The sequence below is a fragment of the Coregonus clupeaformis genome, unplaced genomic scaffold (genome assembly GCF_020615455.1).
Source record: "Coregonus clupeaformis isolate EN_2021a unplaced genomic scaffold, ASM2061545v1 scaf0476, whole genome shotgun sequence".
In the NCBI taxonomy this organism is placed as follows: Eukaryota; Metazoa; Chordata; class Actinopteri; order Salmoniformes; family Salmonidae; genus Coregonus; species Coregonus clupeaformis.
The window spans coordinates 306073-320516 of record NW_025533931.1 but is presented as its reverse complement, the minus strand read 5'-3'; the positions used below and the strand labels follow the sequence as shown (position 1 = coordinate 320516).

The 14444-nt window shown below is 43.6% G+C and overlaps 1 non-coding gene and 6 pseudogenes across 1 annotated transcript; all 7 read left to right on the top strand.

Moving 5' to 3' along the window:
- Window positions 1–10488: 10488 nt before the first annotated feature.
- Window positions 10489–10607, top strand: LOC123484818 (annotated as a pseudogene).
- Window positions 10608–10875: 268 nt separating this feature from the next.
- LOC123484826 lies at window positions 10876–10993 on the top strand (annotated as a pseudogene).
- An 822-nt stretch (window positions 10994–11815) lies between these two features.
- Window positions 11816–11934, top strand: LOC123484820 (annotated as a pseudogene).
- Window positions 11935–12201: 267 nt separating this feature from the next.
- LOC123484827 lies at window positions 12202–12320 on the top strand. The gene has a single exon (XR_006658720.1). It is a non-coding gene; the product is annotated as a 5S ribosomal RNA (ribosomal RNA).
- A 401-nt stretch (window positions 12321–12721) lies between these two features.
- Window positions 12722–12840, top strand: LOC123484819 (annotated as a pseudogene).
- A 268-nt stretch (window positions 12841–13108) lies between these two features.
- On the top strand, window positions 13109–13227 carry LOC123484821 (annotated as a pseudogene).
- Window positions 13228–13970: 743 nt separating this feature from the next.
- On the top strand, window positions 13971–14089 carry LOC123484817 (annotated as a pseudogene).
- The last annotated feature ends 355 nt before the right edge of the window (window positions 14090–14444 follow it).

Here is a 14444-nt window from a genome sequence, read left to right as displayed (position 1 = left end):
CTTAATGGAAGCTGATGTATCACCGGGAGGAGAAGAAGAGGATGGGGAAGAGGATGTGGAGGAAGGTGGAGAGATGGAAGAGCAAAAGGCAGACGAAATAGGGAGCAGCTTGGACTCAGAGATGAGAAGAGGGAGTTTACAGGAGGAGGGGGGATCGGGCTGGGTGGAGGCACTGGGGACGCGCAGATTTTTGGGGGAAAGCTCAGGCCCTGCGAGTACCTCAGGGGGTGAAGACATGGAGGGCAGTTTGAGTTTGACGACAATACCAGAGACGGAGAGAGATACGGGGAGCACAACGGATGTGGGAGTAAAGAACTTGAGTTGGTTGGACGAAATGGGCTTGGAGGAGATATCTGATACGGACGAAGGGGCAAAGGTAGAAAAACTAAGGGAAAGCTACAGGAAGAGGAAAGCGACGCGTGGGGAGAAGAAGGATAGAAGAGGAAAGAAACAGGACAAAAAAGTAGAGGACAATGAAGGTATTTCTTTTCATTTTATTATTTTTTTGAAATGGTTAAGTTTGTGTCCCTAAATGTAAATGGTTTAAGGACGATGGATAAATTTCAAAATATAGTTCAAATGAAGAATGTGGATATCTTATGCCTACAAGAGACGCATTGGGACAATGATTGTGTATTGAAAAGTAAAACAAATATGGAGGGATTTTATTTTTGTTAATAATGGTAGAGGGAATTCTAGTGGGGTTGCTATTCTAGTGAGAAAGGATGTGGTGGGAAAAGTGGTACATGTACATGATGATAATAATGGGAGGATTTTAGTTTTAGATTTTGAGTATATGGATACGAAGTTTAGAATTATAAATTTTTATGCGCCAAATAATGAAATAGAGCGCAAGGTTTTATTTGTTGAAGTGGGACGATGGAGTGTGGGAAATTGCATCGTGGTGGGGGATTTTAATGTGAAAATGGACAGATTAGATATGACAAGGGGAGCTGCTTTTAGAAATGATGCATCTAGAGGGGTTTTAAAGAAAATGATGGTTGAGAAAAACTTATTGACATATGGAGAGATGACAATCCCGATAAACGAGAATTTTCTAGAAGGCAGGTGGTTTTAGGGGAATTAAAACAAACCAGAATCGATTTGATTTTAGTTAAAGAAGATTTAAGGGATTGTATGAAAGATGTTAAGTATGTATTTACAACACTCAGTGATCATGCATGTTTAAATTTCTCGGTGGGTTTAGACAAAGAAAGAATAGGAGGTGGTACATGGTGTATGAATGCGAGTTATTTGGGGGTTGAGGATTATTGTAAACAACTTAAATCTTTGATAATATGTGAAATGGAGGATAAGCAGAAAGGGGAGGATAAGTGTGTATGGTGGGACAAGGTTAAGGAAAAATAACAGTTTTTAGTATAAGATATGCAAGGAAAAAGAGAGGCAGGATGAAAAGAAAAGAAAATGAGTTGAGAGCCAAATTGGTTGAGGAAATGGGGAAGTGTGACAGTGAACCTAATTATAATATAGAAACGTTTTTAGAGTTGAAAGCAAAATTGAGTAAATATGACATGGATAAGTGTATGAGGGCCATTATAAGAAGCAAAGCAAAGTATTTTTGGAGGGGTAGAAATGCACTTCTTTTTTCTTGGATTAGAGAAGAGTACTCAAAGAAGAACATATCTTAGACAGATTGAAAATGTAAAGGGGGGAAGTAGTAGATGATTATGTAGAGATTTTAGAGACAGTGCAGAGTTTTTATAAGGACTTATTTAAAAAGGGGAGGTGGATGAGGGGTGTGTACAGGAGATTTTAGGTAGTGTGGAGGTGAAAATTAATGGAGAAGATAAGGTGATGTGTGATGGGAAGATTACAGTAAATGAAGTGATGGATGCGATAAAGGGTTTACAGGTGAATAAGAGCCCTGGTGTAGATGGTATCATTGCAGAGTTTTATAAAGTTTATGAAAGTCTTTTAGCACCTATTTTATTGGAGGTTTATCACTATATGGAGGAGAATGATTGTGTATCAGAATCAATGGTGACAGGAATGATAACTATTTTATATAAAAACAAAGGAGTAAGGTGAAATTGGAAAATTATAGGCCAATTAGTTTATTAAATGTGGATTACAAGATTTTAGCCAAAATTTTAGCGAATAGGATGAAGAGAGTTTTACATGATATTATAGCATCAACACAGAATTATAGTGTTCCTGGGAGAGATATAGCTGACACAATTAATACGATTAGAGACGTGATACACAAAATGAATGGGGATAAGATAGGAGGTATTGTTTTAAGCATAGATTTAAATAAGGCTTTTGATAGAGTAGAACATGATTTTATGTTTAGGGTCTTGGAAAGATTTGGCTTTGGTAATAAAATAATAGGGGTGGATTAAATTATTATATAGAAATGCAAAAAGTAGGGTGAAATGCAATGGGGTTTTAACCGATTCTTTTACTCTGGAGAGATCTGTGAGACAGGGATGTCCTTTATCTGCTTTATTGTATGTTTTATCTGTAACGATCCCGGCAGTCTGAGTCGGGTCCTGTCTGTGGACTAGTTTTTCTGCTCAGGATCTCCAGTTTCCCGAGGGTTCTGGAACGCTCCGGGGAGCTCTCTTGATTTCCGCACCTGCATCCCATCTGCAATCTGCACACCTGGTCCTGATCATCACCCTTCTTAGGCTCTGGCCTAACATCCATTCCCTGCCGGATCGTTAGCCATGAACAGTAGGTTTACCAGAGTATCAGTCTTAGAGCTTCTAGCGTTAGTTTTGTTGTTTTGCACCTTGTTGGTTTGTTGTTTACTTACCTCCGTTTTGTTCCATCTGCAGTCACTCGTCCGGGAACCTTCATCCAACCTCTGCCTGGTGGTCGGCGGCTGCCGAGCCACGATTGGATCAACCACTGCACCCTAACAACTAATCAACGCCGCCCGCTCTGTTCCCTGGATTATTCAGCATCACTCTTGAATTTGTAAATAAACACTCACCTTCGTTTCAACTTACCTTGTCCTGGTCTGCTTCTGGGTTCTGGCTTTGTAACTCGTGACAGAACGATCCGGCCAGTAATGAACCCAGCGGACCTGGACTCTGTTCGCCATGCCATTACCCATCAGGAGAAGATGTTGGGCCATCATAGCACGGAGCTACAGGAGATCGCGTTGGCAGTTCGAACCTTTCTACCGGTCTGACGGAGGTCCAGAACCAGCGCAAGTTTCCGGTGGAGGATCCACTACCGGTTTCACCCATCTCGCCTGCCGCGTCTGAAGCGGTGTCCTTCCGTGAGCCCAAGGTTCCGACGCCGGATAAATATGAGGGGGAGCTGGGAAGATGCCGTTCTTTCCTTATGCAGTGTGGGTTAGTGTTCGATCTACAGCCCTACTCTTATGCCACAGACAAGGCTAGGATAGCCTTTGTGATTGAGTTGCTGCGTGGTCGAGCGCTGGAGTGGGCTTCAGCCGTTTGGGAACGACAAGACCCCTGCATGGCTTCATACCAGGGGTTCACGGCCGAGATGAGGAAGCTCTTCGACCATTCCGTCCGAGGGAGGGACGAGCTAGGCGCCTGTTTTCGCTCCACCAAGGAACTCGCAGCGTGGCCGACTTCGTGATCGAGTTCAAGACGTTGGCTGTGGAGAGTGGGTGGAATGAGGAGTCTCTGCAAGCGGCCTTTTACCAGGGTCTGTCGGAGCAGCTCAAGGATGAGCTGATCTCCTATCCGGAGCCTAGTGACCTGGACAGCTTGGTAGCCTTGTCTATTCGGGTGGATAATCGAGTCCGAGAGCGAAGGAGGGAGAAGCAATGGGGTCCGTCCAGTCGATCAGCTTCTCAGTTCCCAGTCGGGTCGGGTGGTGGACCAGAACACGTCGATCATTCTCCACCACAAAGGATTAGTGGAGAGGTCCTCTCTCCCGATTCTGAACCCATGCAAGTGGGGCGGCACGGGTTAACCAAGGAGGAGCGTCAACATAGACGTAAGACCAACTGCTGCCTCTACTGTGGTAGCTCGGGACATTACATCTCCACTTGTTCCCGGCGGTCGTCAAACTGCCCGGCTCGCTAAAGTTGGGAGGACTTTTGAGCGAGCCAGTTTCAACCTCTCAGTACCTCTGTCAGACCCCGTTTCCCGGCTACCCTTGTGAACAGGAATCAGAGCTTAGCGATTAACGCTTTTATCGATTCAGGTGCCGGTGGAAGCTTTCTTGATGCCGAGTTGGTGGAACAGCTGGGGCTTTCCAAGGAGCAATTGCCGGAAGCCATTGAAGCCGACCACTCTGAACGGCAGTAGTCTGGCACGTATCACGATGAGGACTGAACCGGTTAAGATGCTGTTGTCGGGGAATCATTCGGAGATGATTTCATTCTTCATTCTGCCGTCTTCCCATGTTCCCTCTGGTCCTTGGATACCCCTGGCTGAAGGAACACAATCCCACGTTCGATTGGGTGACGGGCAAGGTAACGAGTTGGAGCCTTGATTGTCATGCTAACTGTCTCAAGACTGCCTGTCCCCATTCGGTTCCCAGTCAGGTGATTGAGGCTAAACCCCCAGATTTGTCCCTGGTTCCCGAGACATATCACGATTTGGGGAAGTGTTCAGTAAGCAGAAGGCTCTGTCACTCCCTCCCCACCGACCATATGGATTGTGCCATCAACCTGTTCCCTGGAGCTGTCTACCCCAAGGGAAGGTTATACAGTATCTCCCGCCCTGAACGTGAGGCTTTGGAGACCTACATCAAGGAGTCCCTAGCTGCTGGTCTCGTTCGTCCTCGTCATCACCCCTGGGGGCAGGATTCTTCTTTGTGGGTAAGAAGGATGGCTCTCTCGACCGTGTATTGATTATCGGGGTTGAATGACATCACGGTCAAGAACAAGTATCCCCTGCCCTTGATGAGTTCTGCCTTCGACTCCTTACAGGGTGCTACGGTGTTCACCAAGCTAGACCTACGCAATGCGATCACATGGTCCGGATCAGAGAGGGGAGACGAGTGGTTGACGGGTTTCAATACACCGATGGGTCACTTCGAGTATCAGGTGATGCCGTTTGGACTGACCAATGCTCCAGCGGTATTCCAGAGTATGGTGAACGACGTCCTGAGAGATATGATCGGGTCTCTTTGTGTTTGTTTACCTGGATGACATTCTCGATCTTCTCGAAGGAACCTTCCGACCACGTCCAGCATGTCCGGCAGGTTCTGCAGCGATTGTTGGAGAATCGCCTGTTCGTGAAGGCCGAGAAGTGCGAGTTTCACGCCCACCACGACATCCTTTCTCGGGTACATCATCTCCAGGGGAGAGATTAGGATGGACCAGGAGAAGGTTAGAGCGGTTCTGGAATGGGCCCAGCCCGGTACGAGATTGCAGCTCCAGAGATTTTTTGGGGTTTCGCGAATTTCTACCGCAGATTCATCCGGGGATTACAGCCGTGTGGCCGCTCCCGTTAACTGCCTTGACTTCCAGTATCAGGAACTTCAAGTGGAATCCGAGGCGGATCGAGCGTTTCTGGATTTGAAGAGGCGATTCACCAACGCACCGATTCTCTCTCAACGGACACGGCCCGTCAGTTCGTCGTTGAAGTGGACGCGTCTGATGTGGGAGTTGGCGCCATCCTGCTCGCAGCGATGCTCCACGGACAGTAAACTCCATCCCTGCGCCTACTACTCGCGCCTTTCGCCTGCGGAGAGGAATTACGATGTGGGTAACCGGGAGCTTCTCGGGTGAAACTTGCCTTGGAGGAGTGGCGCCACTGGTTGAGGGGGCGGAGCAACCGTTTATTGTCTGGACTGACCACAAGAAATCTTGCTTACGTGCAATCGGCTAGACGTCTCAACTCCCGTCAGGCCAGGTGGTCGTTGTTTTTCGGACGATTCAATTTTTCCCTGACGTTCCGACCTGGATCTAAGAACTGCAAAGGCGGACGCCTTGTCTCGGATGTTCTCCAAGACGGAGGAGGGTGGGTCCAAGACCAGAGATACTTCTCCCCGGAAACTGCGTCGTGGGAGCTGTTAGGGTGGAAGATTGAGGAGGAGGTGATGGCGGCTCTTCGGACGCAGCCCGGTCCCGTAACGGTCCACCCGGTCGGTTGTTTGTGCCTGAGTCGGTTTCATCCTGCGGTCCTCAAATGGTCCCACGCCAGCAAGATGGCTTGTCACCCTGGCGTGGCTCGGACGATGGCGTTTCTTCGCAGACGTTTTTGGTGGCCTGCCACGGCCGAGGATACTCGGTTATGGTTGCTGCCTGTCAGTGTGTGCGCAGAATAAGGGTACCAATCGGCCCAGCTCAGGCTACTTCACCCCTTCCTATTCCCCGCGACCATGGTCGCATCTGGCCCTGGACTTTGTCACTGGGTTGCCCGCTTCTGAGGGGAACACGGTCGTTCTGACTATCGTGGACAGATTCAGCAAGTTCGCCCACTTTGTGCCAATTGCCAAGCTTCCCCTCTGCCTCGAGACGTCCGAGATCCTGGTTAGGGGAGGTTTTCAGGGTCCACGGGTTGCCCAGTGATCTCGTTTCCGACCGTGGCCCTCAGTTTACCTCTGCTGTCTGGAAGTCCTTCTGTTTGGCCATTGGAGCTACAGTCAGTCTCACATCTGGTTTTCACCCCCAATCTAATGGTCAGGCGGAGAGAGCCAACCAGAAGATGGAATCCACGCTACGCTGCCTGGCCTCTTCCAACCCCACCTCCTGGGTCTCTCAGTTGCCTTGGGTTGAGTATGCCCACAATACTCTCCCCTACATCTGCCACTGGGATGTCTCCCTTCCAGTGCCTGTATGGCTACCAACCTCCCTTGTTCCCTTCTCAGGAGAAGGAGCTCTCAGTGCCTTCTGTTCCAGGCCCATATTCGTCGTTGCCACCGGACCTGGCATCGGGCCAGAAAGGCACTCCTTAGGAGTTTCGGACCGGTATCAGCTCCAGGCGAATCGTCGCCGGATCCCCGCTCCCACCTACACCATCGGAGATAGGGTCTGGTTGGCCACACGATCTTCCTACGGACTGAGTCTAGGAAGTTGTTACCAAGTTCATTGGTCCGTTTGTGGTGGAGAAGGTGATCAATCCGGTGGCAGTTCGACTCAAACTCCCGAGGACGCTCAGAGTCCATCCCACCTTTCATGTCTCCTGCCTCAAGCCTGTTTTCCTCAGTCCTCTGTTGCCTCCTCCGCCTCCTCCTCCTCCTCCTCGGATGATCGGAGGTGGTCCTGCCTACACGGTGCGACGCATCATGGATTCCAGACGGCGGGGCCGGGGTTTCCAGGTATCTCGTGACTGGGAGGGGTATGGTCCTGAAGAGAGGAGTTGGATTCCGCGGCGACAGATCCTAGATGCTGACCTCATCCGTGACTTCTACCGCCTCCATCCTGGCGCTCCGGGAGTCCGCCCGGTGGCGTTCGGTCGGAGGGGGTACTGTAACGATCCCGGCAGTCTGAGTCGGGTCCTGTCTGTGGACTAGTTTTTCTGCTCGGGATCTCCAGTTTCCCGAGGGTTCTGGAACGCTCCGGGGAGCTCTCTTGATTTCCGCACCTGCATCCCATCTGCAATCTGCACACCTGGTCCTGATCATCACCCTTCTTAGGCTCTGGCCTAACATCCATTCCCTGCCGGATCGTTAGCCATGAACAGTAGGTTTACCAGAGTATCAGTCTTAGAGCTTCTAGCGTTAGTTTTGTTGTTTTGCACCTTGTTGGTTTGTTGTTTACTTACCTCCGTTTTGTTCCATCTGCAGTCACTCGTCCGGAACCTTCATCCAACCTCTGCCTGGTGGTCGCGGCTGCCGAGCCATGATTGGATCAACCACTGCACCCCTAACAACTAATCAACGCCGCCCGCTCTGTTCCCTGGATTATTCAGCATCACTCTTGAATTTGTAAATAAACACTCACCTTCGTTTCAACTTACCTTGTCCTGGTCTGCTTCTGGGTTCTGGCTTTGTAACTCGTGACATTATCAGCTGAGCCTTTAGCGGCTTTTCTTAAGAAGGATAATTTTATTAATTGTGTACAGTCTCCACAGGGGGATTTAGTTTGATTCACCAATATGCAGATGACACAACTATAACAGTTAGAGATGAGGACAGTGTAAAAAGGGTAATAGAAGGTTTTAAAGTATATGGAAGAGCATCAGGAGCTAAAGTTAATATGGAAAAGTCTGTTGTAATGTATATTGGGAAGGTAAATGAGGGGATTTTTCCTTTAAAGAGGCCAAAGAATATTTTAAGGTGTTAGGAGTTTTTTTAGGTGTAAAAGAAAAAGAAGCTAGGGATTTGACATGGAGTGGGGTGATAAATAAAGTCAGAAAGGTTGTAAATATGTGGAAGGGGAGGTTGTTAAAATTAAAGGGGGAAGGTTATTGTTATAAATTCTTTACTGATGTCAATTTGTATTCACGTCATGAATGTCTTAGATGTGCCAGAATGGGTTTTAATTGAAATGAATAAGATTTAGTTGAATTTTTATGGGATGGGAAGGGGAAAATCGCTTTTAAAACATTGATTGCGGGTTATGAGGAGGGGGGCTTGAAGGTAGTGGATCTAAGGGTGAGGAAAATAGCAATAAGAGTGAAAATGGTTCGGAAGTATTTATATGGGGAATTAGATTATGGGTGGAAAAGTTTTTGCAGAGTATTTGCAGGAGGTTGGGAGGATAGGGGATAATGGTTTATTAATGAGTGTAAAACAAGAAATGTTGGGAAATATACCTTTGTTTTATAAGGAAGTTTTCGAGGCTTGGGGGCAGGTTTTACCACACATTTCTGTATGAATGTAATATTTTGGAAAATATTTTAAATCAGCCTATCTTTTTGAATCCAAAGATCAAATATAATAATACAATGTTGTATTGTAAATATTTTATGAGAGCTGGGATGCGACAGATTGGTGATTTTCTATATGAGGTCAGGCCGGGGTTTCTACCGGTACAAGCTATTTATGACAATGTTGTTGAGGTTGATGATGAAATAAGCAAAACTACAGTAGAAAATATGTATAAGAGAATTTTAGGGTGCATTCTGGAGGAATGGGGTGTTTTAATAAATACAGGGGTGGTTAAGAGAGCCAGGGGTTTGCGGTTTATTTTATGAAAGTGGTGGAGTGAAACGTGATTTGTCAGGCTTGAAAGTTAAAACAGTCTATAGTAAATGTATTTTAAAAGAGATAAGAGTGCCTGCTTCTGAGAAAGTGTGGTCGGAGGTTTTTGTAGATTTGGATGTGAAGTCAATATGGAGGAATGTTAATGTAAAGGGGAATTCCATAGAATGTGAAGACAATGATTTTAAAATAAAACATAATAGGATTTTTACTAATGTGGTCTTACATCAAATCAACAGAAATATTAATAGAGAATGTGACATTTGTCATATAGAGGTGGAAAAACTTTATGCACTTTTTCATTGAATGCAGTAGAATAAGAGGTTTTCATGAGTTTTTAAAGGAGCTTTTAGTGAAACATTGGGGAAGAGATTTTTAATGGGGGATTTTTTCTTTTTGGTATTAATGGGAAAAGTAAAGTTTTGAATTTTAATTTGGTTAATTATGTTTTAAGTCATGCTCGATATGCTGTAAGACTAAGAAGGAACTTGGGGGCATTATGAAGGGAAATGTGTGAGTGTGGAGGTACTTTTTAAGAGTATGTTGGAGGGAAATATAGAGATAATGCAGAGATATGGTGGGGGCAACTTTGAAAAAGAATTTGTGTGGGGGAGTACATTTATTAGAATGTCATCAAATGGAAAACTTGTGTTTAACTATTAATTGGATTAGGTGAGTGTTTTAATTGTTGATTTATTGTATCTTCTTTCTGATTTTGTAAAAGGGTGAATTGTTCACCCTTTAATGATGATTGAAATGATGTAAAATTGTCTGATTTTCATAATAAAATATAAATAAATAAAATACACCCGATCTCGTCTGATCTCGGAAACTAAGCAGGATTGGGCCTGGTTAGTACTTGGATGGGAGACCGCCTGGGAATACCAGGTGATGTAAACTTTTTGTTCCACTAGAGAGTTATCTTGTGTCATGGAGCAACTGCCTTTTATTTATCACCCTAATAATATCATGTATTTTTATTGGACTAAATGCAGTTTGTATGTGCTGCCCTGCCCTGCACTAATCAATTTAAATAATAGACAGTGCATTTCCCTCAAAAATATATGTGTCATGGAGCAACTGCCTTTTATTTATCACCCTAATAATATCATGTATTTTTATTGGACTAAATGCAGTTTGTATGTGCTGCCCTGCCCTGACAATTTAAATAATAGACAGTGCGTTTCCCTCCAAAATATATGTGTCATGGAGCAACTGCCTTTTATTTATCACCCTAATAATACCATGTATTTTTATTGGACTAAATGCAGTTTGTAATGTGCTGCCCTGATCAATTTAAATAATAGACAGTGCGTTTCCCCTCAAAATATAGGCAGTACATTCAGCCTTTGTTTTTAGTTGGTTCATTAAGTTGCACGGATATATGAATCACTGATAAATTTTGTTCATGTCTTTATATAGTGTACCAAGAGTTGTTCCTGCGCTTACGGCCATACCAGCCTGAATATGCCTGATCTTGTCTGATCTCGGAAGCTAAGCAGGATCTGGCCTGGTTAGTACTTGGATGGGAGACCGCCTACGAATACCAGGTGCTGTAAGCTTTTGTTCCACAAGAGAGTACTCTTGTGTCATTGAGCAACTGCTTTTGTTTATCACCCTAAAAATATCATGTATTTTTATTGGACTAAATGCAGTTTGTATGTGCTGTCCTTACCTGATCAAATTAAATAATATATAGTGCGTTTCCCTGAAAATATAGGCAGTACATTCAGCCTTTGTTTTTAGTCGGTTCATTAAGTTGCACGGAAATTCGAATCACTGGTAAATTTTGTACATGTCTTTATATAGTGTACCAAGAGTTGTTCACTCGCTTACGGCCATACCAGCCTGAATATGCCTGATCTTGTCTGATCTCGGAAGCTAAGCAGGATCTGGCCTGGTTAGTACTTGGATGGGGACCACCTTGGAATACCAGTTGCTGTAAAAGCATGTAAGAAGCTATGACGTGGACTGATAATCTGCGTTATAGGCTGAGATGTGAAGATGTGAAATATGAAGCTATGATATGGAAAAAAAATAAGCTGTGAAGCTATGAGATGTGAAGATGTGATGTGAAATATGAAGCTATGATATGTAAAAATAAGCTGTGAAGCTATGAGATGTGAAATATGAAGCTATGATATGTAAAAATAAGCTGTGAAGCTATGAGATGTGAAGATGTGATGTGAAATATGAAGCTATGATATGTAAAAAAAATATAAGCTGTAAAAAAGCTATGATGGGTTAATTCTTTAAAAAAAAAAAAAAAAAATACACCTGATCTCGTTTGATCTCGGATGCTAAGCAGGTTTGGGCCTGGTTAGTACTTGGATTGGAGACCGCCTGTGAATACCAGATGCTGTAAGCTTTTTGTTCCCAGGAAAGAGTGCTCTTGTGTCATGGAGCAACTGCCTTTTATTTATCACCCTAAAAATATCATGTATTTTTATTGGACTAAATGAAGTTTGTATGTGCTGTCCTAACCTGATCAAATTAAATAATAGACAGTGCGTTTCCCTCCCAAATATATGTGTCATGGAGCAACTGCCTTTTATTTATCACCCTAATAATACCATGTATTTTTATTGGACTAAATGCAGTTTGTATGTGCTGCCCTGATCAATTTAAATAATAGACAGTGCGTTTCCCTCAAAATATAGGCAGTACATTCAGCCTTTGTTTTTAGTTGGTTCCTTAAGTTGCACGGATATATGAATCACTGATACATTTTGTTCATGTCTTTATATAGTGTACCAAGAGTTGTTCCTGCGCTTACGGCCATACCAGCCTGAATATGCCTGATCTTGTCTGATCTCGGAAGCTAAGCAGGATCTGGCCTGGTTAGTACTTGGATGGGAGACAGCCTGCGAATACCAGGTGCTGTAAGCTTTTGTTCCACAAGAGAGTACTCTTGTGTCATTGAGCAACTGCTTTTGTTTATCACCCTAAAAATATCATGTATTTTTATTGGACTAAATGCAGTTTGTATGTGCTGTCCTTACCTGATCAAATTAAATAATATATAGTGCGTTTCCCTGAAAATATAGGCAGTACATTCAGCCTTTGTTTTTAGTCGGTTCATTAAGTTGCACGGAAATTCGAATCACTGGTAAATTTGTACATGTCTTTATATAGTGTACCAAGAGTTGTTCACTCGCTTATGGCCATACCAGCCTGAATACACCTGATCTCGTTTGATCTCGGATGCTAAGCAGGTTTGGGCCTGGTTAGTACTTGGATGGGAGACCGCCTGTGAATACCAGATGCTGTAAGCTTTTTGTTCCGCGAAAGAGTGCTCTTGTGTCATGGAGCAACTGCCTTTTATTTATCACCCTAAAAATATCATGTATTTTTATTGGACTAAATGAAGTTTGTATGTGCTGTCCTAACCTGATCAAATTAAATAATAGACAGTGCGTTTCCCCTCCAAATATATGTGTCATGGAGCAACTGCCTTTTATTTATCACCCTAATAATACCATGTATTTTTATTGGACTAAATGCAGTTTGTATGTGCTGCCCTGATCAATTTAAATAATAGACAGTGCGTTTCCCTCAAAATATAGGCAGTACATTCAGCCTTTGTTTTTAGTTGGTTCCTTAAGTTGCACGGATATATGAATCACTGATACATTTTGTTCATGTCTTTATATAGTGTACCAAGAGTTGTTCCTGCGCTTACGGCCATACCAGCCTGAATATGCCTGATCTTGTCTGATCTCGGAAGCTAAGCAGGATCTGGCCTGGTTAGTACTTGGATGGGAGACAGCCTGCGAATACCAGGTGCTGTAAGCTTTTGTTCCACAAGAGAGTACTCTTGTGTCATTGAGCAACTGCTTTTGTTTATCACCCTAAAAATATCATGTATTTTTATTGGACTAAATGCAGTTTGTATGTGCTGTCCTTACCTGATCAAATTAAATAATATATAGTGCGTTTCCCTGAAAATATAGGCAGTACATTCAGCCTTTGTTTTTAGTCGGTTCATTAAGTTGCACGGAAATTCGAATCACTGGTAAATTTTGTACATGTCTTTATATAGTGTACCAAGAGTTGTTCACTCGCTTACGGCCATACCAGCCTGAATCGCCCGATCTCGTCAGATCTCGGAAGCTAAGCAGGTTTAGGGGCTGGTTAGTACTTGGATGGGGGACCACCTTGGAATACCAGTTGCTGTAAAAGCATGTAAGAAGCTATGACGTGGACTGATAATCTGTGTTATATGCTGAGATGTGAAGATGTGATGTGAAATATGAAGCTATGATATGTAAAAATAAGCTGTGAAGATGTGATGTGAAATATGAAGCTATGATATGTAAAAATAAGCTGTGAAGATGTGATGTGAAATATGAAGCTATGATATGTAAAAAAATAAGCTGTGAAGCTATGAGATGTGATGTGAAATATGAAGCTATGATATGTAAAAAAAATAAGCTATGATATGTAAAAATAATAAGCTGTGAAGCTATAAGATGTGATGTGAAATATGAAGCTATGATATGTAAAAAATATAAGCTGTAAAGCTATGATGGGTTATTTAAAAAAAAATAAAAAAATAAAAATAAAAAATACACCTGATCTCGGATGCTAAGCAGGTTTGGGCCTGGTTAGTACTTGGATTGGAGACCGCCTGTGAATACCAGATGCTGTAAGCTTTTTGTTCCGCTAGAGAGTGCTCTTGTGTCATGGAGCAACTGCCTTTTATTTATCACCCTAAAAATATCATGTATTTTTATTGGACTAAATGAAGTTTGTATGTGCTGTCCTAACCTGATCAAATTAAATAATAAACAAAGCGTTTCCCTCAAAATATAGGCAGTACATTCAGCCTTTGTTTTTAGTCAGTTCATTAAGTTGCACGGAAATTCGAATTGCTTGTAAATTTTGTTCATGTCTTTATATAGTGTACCAAGAGATGTTCCTGCGCTTATGGCCATACCATCCTGAATATGCCTGATCTCGTCTGATCTCGGAAGCTAAGCAGGATTTGACCTGGTTAGTACTTGGATAGGAGACCGCCTGGGAACACCAGGTGCTGAAAGCTTTTTGTCCCAGAAGAGCGTGCTCTTGTGTCATGGAGCAACTGCCTTTTATATGTCACCCTAATAATATCATGTAATTTTATTGGACTAAATGCAGTTTGTATGTGCTGCCCTGCCCTGCCCTGATCAATTTAAATAATAGACAGTGCGTTTCCCTGAAAATATAGGCAGTACTTTCAGCCTTTGTTTTTAGTCTGTTCATTAAGTTGCATGGAAATTCGAATCACTGATACATTTTGTTAATGTCTTTATATAGTGTACCAAGAGCTGTTCCTGCGCTTACGGCCATACCAGCCTGAATACGCCCCTTTCGGTAATTGAGGAAGTGGAAACAGGTGCGGTGGTATTGGAGGAGAA